We start from the raw sequence: 10138 nt of genomic DNA on the forward strand, positions 1-10138 counted from the left end.
CGGTTTACAACATCCGGAAGGTCTCCAAGCTTTGGAATATGGCGACTTAGAGATCGTAAAAGTCGCGGTTTGTAGAAAGGAAAGTACCCTTGTAAACCCTTGGGACTCGACTTGTATATAAAGGCGAGTCCCAGGGAAGAAGAGGGCAGGTTAGAAGTCATCGAGTGCTAGGTCTGGCGAGTTATGCCCTCCTTGTAATCGAAACTCCATCAATACAACTCAAAGCAGGACGTAGGCCTTTACCTCCTCACGAGGGGCCGAATCTGGGTAAATCGTCGTCTCACTCCCGTTCAACCCCTTTGAGTCGCCACCAAAGTGCGATGGCTCCAATACTAAGTCCTTTCACGAGTACATCTCCCGTGACAAAACCACGACATCTTGCTTATCACATACTTCTCAAAGCGATGATGCTATTCATTGATTATATCTTTTGTCGAAGCTTTGATCTATATGTTGTTATCAATCACCAAAAGGTGGGATATTGAAATCACAACTTCCCCCTAAGGTGGTTTCGGTAATTCATAACAAGATATGTGTCATTGATCAAATGATTCCATCGAGTATACTTCATGAAAAGTTCATTGATGCATTGTCAAAAGATTGTGAGGAGAACCCCTAGATGCAAGGAACATCTATTGGCAACAAGCTTGAAGGCTCTACATTTTATAATTTGTGAGAAATCACATTTGAGTCCATAGGAAAGCCAATACTATTAAAAGGGGATGAGGTTCCTATCATGATCTGGTTGCTCAAGTGCTTAGAGATAGCCAGCAAAAAATACTCATGAAATTCTCCCACACATATTCTATCAAAATCCACAAAATCTAGATTTCGGTGCCACCAAGTTTTTCCATTCGGCCCTACTGAGTTTTACCTCAGACAGGTCCCATGCCAAACCTTAGCATCTCAGTGACGCCACGTGCCATTTTGGTTCAACCGAAATCAGTGCCCCCGGCTCGGGTAACCAACTTCTTAAAATCAGAATTTCTGTGTTTTGAGAGTCGGTCTCACCGAGTTGGGGAAACTTACTAGGCGAGACAAAATAGGTACCACCGAGACTCATATATCGGTCTCACTGAAAATACGAATGTTGCCACATTTTGCCCTGATTGGTGCCACCAAGTTGTGCAATGATGTTGTAACAGTTGGATTTTTGGAGATGCCTATATATACCCCTCCACCACCTCTCATTCGTAGAGGAAGCACTCATAATGACCCAACGCTTTCCATATCCATTTTTCAGAGAGAGAGCCACCTACTCATGTGTTGAGATCAAGATATTCCAATCCTACCATTTGAATCTTGATTTCTAGCCTCCCCAAGTTGCTTTCCACCCAATCAATCTCTTCTACCCAAGCCAAATCTACGAGAGAGTGATTCTGTGTTGAGGAGACTATCTTTTGAAGCACAAGAGCAAGGAGAACATCGTACTACCACATTTATTACCTTTTGGAGAGTCGTGTCTCCTCGATTAGTTAAGTGTTGCTTGGGAGCCTCCTACTTCGTGTTGTGGAGTTGAACCAAGAAGTTTGTAAGGGCAAGGAGATCGCCTACTTCGTGAACATCTACCCGAGTGAGGCTAGTCCTTCATTGACGTAAGCCGTGATGGAATAGACAAGGCTGCTTCTGTGTGGACCCTTCGTGGTTTGAGCTCTCCGTGGACTCTCACGGCCGTTACCCTCCATGGGTTGAAGCCTCCATCAACGTGGACGTACGATAGCACCACCTATCAGAACCACGCCAAAAATCATCGTGTCAATCTTTGCGATTGATCCTCCTATCCCTACCCTCTATTTACATATGCATGTCCTTACTTTCCACTGCTATACTCTTAGACTTGCATGTGTAGGGTGTGCTTGGCCTTCTACAATAGATAAAACTTTCCCACTACTAAAATTGGGAATAGGCTAAGTTTTATTTTCTTAAGTAGTTTAATCACCGCCCCCCATCTGGACATACTTCGGATCCTACCTCAGGTGAGATCTAGCATCAAAAAGTGGCGGATCATGGCTCATAGACGTGGATTTCGATGTGGGAGGAGGTTTAAGGTTAGGGGGCTATTTTGGCATGGGGTAGCTACTTGAATAGGTAGGGGCTAGGGTTTGAGTGTTTTGGGCAGGTTTTTCGACCGATCGATCATGATCGGACGGCCCGACCGAAGAGGTGGTCAAAGGACTTGGATGTCGCCTAGAGGGGGTGAATAGGCGCTCTAAAATAATTACGGTTTAGGCTTGAACAAATGCAAAATAAAACTAAAGTTTAATTAGTCAAGCACAAAACCTACAATAACTGGGCTCTCCTATGTGCACCAACACCTTATGCTAAGAAAGATAAAGAACTGAGTGATAGCAAGATATATAACAAGAAACAATATGTCTATCACAAAGTAAAGTACATAAGTAAAGGGCTCGGGTAAGAGATAACCGAGGCACGTGGAGACGATGATGTATCTCAAAGTTCACACCCTTGTGGATGCTAATCTCCATTTGGAGCGGTGTGGAGGCACAATGCTCTACAAGAAGCCACTAGGGCCATCGTAATATCCTCACGCCCTTGCACAATGCAAGATGTCGTGATTCCACTAAGGGACCCTTGAGGGTGGTCACCGAACCCGTACAAACAAGGTTGGGGCAATCTCCACAACATAGTTGGAGGCTCCCAACTACATCATGAATCTTAACCACAATGGATTGTGGCTCTGAGGTGACCTCAAATGCTCGGGGAAATCTCCACAACCTAATTGGAGACCACAACTCTTGTGCGGAGCTTTACACCACAATGACTGAGCTCTGAGGCCCACCAACTGTCTAGGGCGCCAAAGAACCCAATAGGAACAAGCTCTAGGGTACCAAGCACCCAAGAGTAATAAGTTTCTCAACTTTTCACTTCCACGTATGTGGGGACCCTGACTCATAAGTCGTGATCACTGAAATGCACACGTATAGTGATCCCGAAGATCAATGGTCACTGAACAAATAGAAGTTGGATCACAAGAGTCTTACATCCATACATATCGTCTGATACAAAGAGAGACCATTAAGGTCAAGTCTTACATAGATAGGGCCTCGAAGGCCGACACACCAAACATAACTAGCAGCAGAAATCTTGGACAAAAGCGTGAACCCATGCCAGCTGCCTTAACCTACATGCATTCTGACCGAGAAGCGTCCTAGTTAGCATGTTCGTCACCAATGAACTCTTTCCACATTCGTGTTCTTCCATGCATGGCCAATTAAATAACCAGCGGTAACCCAATGAGTACTTTGAATGTACTCGCAAGCAACCGAAGTTCTTGAATAAGGCAATAACAATGCATGGTATAGCACTAATAGGTAAATTGCGGAAAGCAAGTTTTTAAGTGCAACGACATGATCAATTTCTTCTAAGGGGCATGCATCATGAGGTAACCGATATCCATACGAACAGGTTACAGATATCCATATCAACTGAGGGTTGAACATCCCATGTCCATCCATCATGCCAAGTCGTCTCACTTAGCTCAGGTATCATCTTTCTCACATAACCACCTTTCTCACACACTCATAGTTTTTGGTAATCATGGACGTATCCCAAGACCAGTCATCCAACTATCCTTGACCGTGGACACGGCTATTCGAATAGTCTTACACTCTTCAGAGGTCGCACACTTTACCCACAAGACTCGGGAAACTTCCGTGTCATTCCATGACCCGTAGTATTTCTCATACCCGAGGTAAGTACCCGAACATTGCCTTTCCCATGATGATACTAGCAAAGAGTCCACTCGTTGGTGACAATCCCTCATGATGTGCATCACACAAATCATCCACGAGGGCATGCAACGGTGTGCCTGGTGTTTGTGAAAACAGACCATGGTCGTCCTCTCTTCGCACGACCCTGTCTTGAGAGTGAGCATGTCAATCCCGCCACTAGTCATGCGGCCTCTCTACTAGCTCCAACCATAGTAATCAGCAAAGCACTATCCCATAAGGGGTATCGTGGTTGTACATGTAAGGCTGGAGTAACGGTCGCAACTTAGACCAATCCATTTTAAAAAAACACGCACTCACTTGCCTCGGTGCACCACTTCTTTCTCAGGTGGCCACCTAGCTCACACCATCTCCCTCGGGCATCAGTGGCACCCGACGGGGTTTTTGAGGAGTCTTTGAAATCACTTTCCTTTCCGACACCCTGCATATTCCCATCCCATTTGCGTAGAAACTACTTTGCTTCCTAACTACTTCCCACCCGCGCAACCCTAATTGGAATGTAGGGTCATGCCCAAGTGTAAATATCAACAAGGATTTTTTGAAGACAACCCACCAAGGTGGTCACCGATTCAACATGATTCAATGCATCAGAACAGAGTGCTATATGACATGCATAAAATAGTTTCTGAGACATGGTCAAAGGGTTGCTTACCTGGCTCAACAATGTCTCCCGGGTCTTCAAAGTCTTCTCGTCCAAGCCCTATGTCAACAACACAATCTATCATTGCAAATATAACAGAAATAATAAGACCACGGCAAAACAGGAAAAATATCACACTCAGAAAAATGTCAACCTATTTTTGTAAAATACTAGGGTGAGTATTAGTACTATAAAAATTGTTGGGTTCTTTTTTGAAGTGCCAAAAAGTTGTGAAGAACATTTTAACAGAAGGTTAAAAATCCCTAAAAAGGTATTAAAATAAAACAGTATCTGAAACCATTTTCAGAAATTGCACAAATGGCATATTCAAATAGGTTTCAATATTAAAAAATTAGAAATTTGGACTAATATTTTAGCCACAGGAAATTTTGGAAACAGTGAGAAAAAAAGGAAAAAAGCATTGTGCCACCGGGCCACAGCCACCCAGCTGAGCCAGGTTCAGCTAGCTAGGCCGGCCCACGTGAGCCAGTGCACCCGCGCGCATCACGTTCAAACCGGAAGTGCGGGGCCCATGGGTCAGCGAGAGAGGAGAGAGGCGCAGGGCGAGGTGGAGGTCGATGGGTGTGGTCCCCTTGTCGGCATCGTCGTTAACCTCTAGCAGAGAGGGGGCGGTGCTCAACGGCAGCAAAGGTAGGCACGGCGAAGAAAACTGATGGTGGGAACACAACCAGGATGGAGTCGCCATACACGTGGTGGTCATGGGAGCTGCCGGAGCGTAGGGAGTCGCCGGCGACGAGGAGACCGCGGCAAAGGGCTTCGATAGGAGGTCGCCATCGACGAACCCGACTGCAAAACACATAAGGGAGAGGAGGAAATGATCAATACCTATGTGTAGTCATAGATCGAGCAAGAAGAGGGGCGGAGGATCTCCCTGTCGTGCAAACATCGATGACCCGAGATGGCAGCGCTCGGCTCGATCCCCAGCACTCATGCACTGGGACTCACTAGGAGGGGCTCTGGTGTTCGATTAGAGATGAGAGAGAGAGTCCGAAGTGGAGGAGTGGCCTCAGGGAGGCCTCTTTATAGGCGTGTGACGTAGGTAGGGTGTTGGGTGCCCGGGAGATCCCAGGGCCGAGCTCTGAGAATGTGGTGGCTCGAGCACGAGGTATGGGCGAGGTCAGTGGGACGGCGGGGAGGGGCTAGGAGGTAGAGGACAAGGGGGAAGGCCCTGCGGCGCCGTGTGTGTTAGTTCACTGGTTAGGGGACTCGGGCGACAGTGTGTTCACGTGGGAGGGATCAGCGGGAGGGGCACACACGATGGGGACATGCCACTGGTGTCTTGTCACACCCTGTTTTTACCTCACTTCAACTGTAGTTTCAAAATCTGAACTTATTAACAAAAATAAAAACAAATGCTATGAGTGCCATGATGGTCATTGCTTGTATGTACGCTTGAATGAGTGGATCCAAAAACCATATTTTTATAGCATGTTATTTTCAAAAGATTCTTTTTCTTATTTTTTTTACTATTTTAAAACCTTGCTTTGGGTTTACACTACAAGTTCGTGATGACAAGGGAGTGCCTTTACCCAAAGATGGTAATCTGGTTTTAGAACTATTTTAACTCTCCAATGTTATAAAATAAGTATTTTTCAAAATATTCTCCTATTTTATTTGCATTTTCATTTCTCAGGCCAGAAATGATATTTCTGTATGAAAAAATACTTTTCTGCCTTAGAAAAATCTGAGAAAAATTGGAGATACTCAGAGGACATATATTTTCTATACATAAGATTTTCAATCCCTATTTATGTTCAAAATATTTGAGCAAACCCTTGAAAACCAATTCTGTCTATTTTGACCTTTTGAAATATTTCCAAAAGGAAATATTTCCAATAAATTCCTAGAAAATTCTAGCAATCTTCCCAAGCTATATTTGGTGGCCATGCCAAGTTTCACCCCACTCCAAGGTGGTTTGGTTCACCAAATAATCCTAAAACGCTCTTTGTCCAGAATCAAGTTGAAGCAACTCTACATAGCAAAGTTTGTCCAAATGGCTTGAAACTTTGCAGGAGTGCCTAACCCCCCAAATGAAGAGTCTCTGCCAAAAATGGGATTTGAAGGGGGTAATCTACCCACATTCTCTTTGGAAGGGACAGATCTACCCATTTGGGGGTGATTTGAAGTTTGCATTGCCAAACTTGTCCAATGAAGCTCAAATTTGGTGGAGCATCCTATTTTTGCATCAAACATAATCTTGTTAACTTGCATCACGAGTGATGAAGTGTAACTACCCCAAACACATGTCGAACATCTTCTATGATCTTAGTAAAATAGATCTTACCTCACTCCACACGCATACACTTTCCTCCAAACACTTAGACCAAGCAGCCAGCACCACTCCCCAACTGCAGATGAGTGGCCCCTCTCTAATTCCAAGGAGAAGAGCCAAAATCCCCATTTTAGTTTCTGGTCTAAGTCTGGCGTCATCTCTTTAATCACTTCCCTTGACCAACAGGGAGTCTCTCGGCCCTCAAACGGCTAAGGATCTTCCAACCTAGCCCCAGGACACACCAGACACGACCAAGGCACTCCAGAGAGCGCCAGCATGCCGTGGCATGCCAAAACTGCGCTCTGGGCACGCTACAAGGTGCACCCGAGGCAAAGGTGGCCAACCCCGGCCGGTTCAAGCCTCCCCTCGATGCCTCTCCGCGTCCCCGACAACCCTCCTGCATGAGGGCAGCCTCAGGGCCCCTCCTTACTTGCTCTGTTGACCGGAACGATGCATGCCCGCGTGCGCCCGATTTGGCCAGAAGAACGCGTCCACGCATGCACGCTCCTCCTCGCTCCCTCTCCCTCTCGGTGAGTCGCAGGGGTCCTAAACCACGTGTGCAATACCGTGGTTTCGACCCTGAGCTCTCTCTACCTCTCCTACGAGCCACGGTGAAACCATCGGCCTTCCCCCTCGCTCTAGCACCCTCACCCCACACCTCCAGAGCCTAAATCGAACCCCTAGCCACTCGATTCGAGCACAGCGAGCTCCGGTACTCGAGATCGACTAAGGCCCCGCCGCTTCGGAGCTCCGTTGATCTCGGGCTACAGGCCAGCTCTAGCGCTCCTATCTCCTCCTCCGTGACCGTAGTGAGCTCAGGAAGCTTCCCCAGCACTTTCCCGAGCTAATCCGTGCCCGTAGCACCCACTTTGTCCACCTCCCGATTCGGCTCTGCCGCGGCCACCTCGTCGCCGGTGAACCAGGGCCTCCCCATCGTCCCTTCGACCACCATCAGGTAGGCGACGACGTGTTGGTTCCATTCCTGCCGTCGTTGGGGCTCGAGGGCGTGGGTATCGCCGCCGGTGTGCCTCCCCTCCCCTCTGTCCAGAGGGGGAAGACGACCCCGACAGGTGTGCCTCACCTGCCGGTGGCTCATCTCTCTCCCCCTCTCTCCTCTCAGCCGTTGACCGTAGGGGCCCGCACGTCACATTTGAACCTCACAGCGCGCGTGCCTGGGCTGGTTGGCTAGTTGGCCAGCTAGGTCGGCCCAGCCACAGGCCGAGCCAGGCCAGGGCTGAGCCCTTTTTCTTTTTTTCTTTTTTGATCGTGTTTTAAAAGATTTTTGTAGAATTTATTATCCAATATAATTTAATTATTTTTCCGCCACAATTCTTCTAAAAATGAGAAGAATTTAATAGAGCCATTGAACAAATTTGTATGACAACTTTTCTGTATAGAGATAATTAAAAGGCTCATTTTGAATACTTTAGCTTCTATTAAATTGATTTTTAAAAATAATCTTTTACCAAAACCAGAGGCAAATATTTTCAAAATTATAATATGGATTTATCAGAATAGGGTAACATTTTTAAAGTAAGTTTGTGCACTATTTTTGAGTGAGCTAATTATTATTTTATTATCTACTACGACGATAGATTCCATGTTTGACGAATGAGTTGGACCCGAAGACCCCGGATACTTAGATGATCAAGGCAAGCATCCCCTTTGACCATGTTTGAGAAAAATATCATTTGCATGCTAAGTAGAGTAATTATTTCCGTTGCATATGATCATGAGTATTCGGTAAATCATCGATATGATGTTTTCGATGGCTCCTCCGGAGCACTTGCATTTGAGCATGATCCTACCACCTATGAGGGTCACGCTAATATCGTGTTGACAAGTAGAGCTAAGCATAGTAGAAGCATGAGCATGATGATGGTAAATATCAAAGGTTTATGAAAACCCCGTCGGGTGCCACTAGGGATGAAAATGAAGTGGAAAGTTTCCGCTTTTCCAGAGGAAAAATGAAAACGGAGAGGAAATATGAAAGTGGAAATGGAAATTTGCAAAACGGAAACGAAAATAGAATTTTTAATGTGAAAACGGAAACAAAAATGGAAAAGTGTTTTCCGGTGGAACATAGGTGGAAATGGAACTTTCCGTTTTCGTGAATATGAAATTTCCTATGTTTACTATAGGCCTACGGATGCTTTATAGCTCAACCACCAAATAACACACAATGACACGATGAGCATAATGGAACATTTGAGGCACAACTTATACTACCATATATGTACTCAGCTAGACCCTATACACAATTGCCATGTACTAATACAATACTAGGATATGTTGCTAACATAATGAAATTATTCTGTAGACATGTTAGCAATTTATTAAAAAAAAATGTTGTGTGTATTACTCTATGATTCCAGGGGTTTTAAAGTTTCGGTCAACACCCACTTCTATTTTTGTATCAGTTTTGTATTCGCTCCGTGTTTGTTTCCGATAGTATCTGTTTTCGTATTCATTTCCGGGGTTTTTGTATTCGTTTCCACTTCTACAAAAATATATGAAAACAAATGTGATAGCACTCAGTTCCGTCCGTTTCCGCTCCGTTTTCATCCCTAGGTGCCACTAATGCCCGCGGGTGATGATGAGTTAGGTGGCCACTTGTGAAGCAGTGGTGCACCGGGTTTATTTGGTGTGAGTGGTTTTGAAAACAGAAATAGATTTATGATGTATCGACCATCCCAACCTTACATGTACGACCACGTTACCCCTTTATGGGACGGAGCTTTGTTGACTACTTTGGTTGGCTCTAGCAAAGAGCCACATTACTAGTGGCGGGAGTGATCTGTGGTCACTCTCGTGACGGGGTCGTACCAGGTAGGTCGACTATGTCGTTTTTACGTATTCCGGCACACCATTGGTCCTAGCATGGATGATATTGTCCACAGTTGGTGCTCGTAAGACGTACATCATGTGGGTTGGGTACCAATCGAGTGGAACTCTTTTTCTAGTATCGTCAGGGGAAAGGCATTGATCGGGTACTTACCTCGGGTATGTTATATACGGCGAGTCGTGGATGACGCGGAAGTTTCCCGGATCTCGTGGGTACAGCGTACATCCTTTGCAGAGTGTCAAACTATTCGAATCGCCGTGTCCATGGTCAAGGACAGTTGGGTGGTGCTGCTTAAACTACGTCTACTCGTTTCCGCATAAACCAAGTGTGTGTGTGTGTGTGTGTGTGTGTGTGTGTGTATTCAAGGAGTTATTTGAATAAGAGATGATATGACCAAGTTTGGTGACTTGGCATATTGGGTGAACACGAAGAGTTCATCCCACAACAGATATGTTGCTATCTGTAACCTGTTCTTCTAAATACCATCTAGCTTATGTTGCACACCCATCTATAATCATGTTTATTTACAAATAAGTTGCTACCCACCAATACTGCATATTACTTGTTATCATACATACTACATTATCCATATCATGGGCTGTTTGTGAGTA

Source organism: Hordeum vulgare, chromosome 3H (genome assembly GCF_904849725.1).
Source record: "Hordeum vulgare subsp. vulgare chromosome 3H, MorexV3_pseudomolecules_assembly, whole genome shotgun sequence".
In the NCBI taxonomy this organism is placed as follows: domain Eukaryota; kingdom Viridiplantae; phylum Streptophyta; class Magnoliopsida; order Poales; family Poaceae; genus Hordeum; species Hordeum vulgare.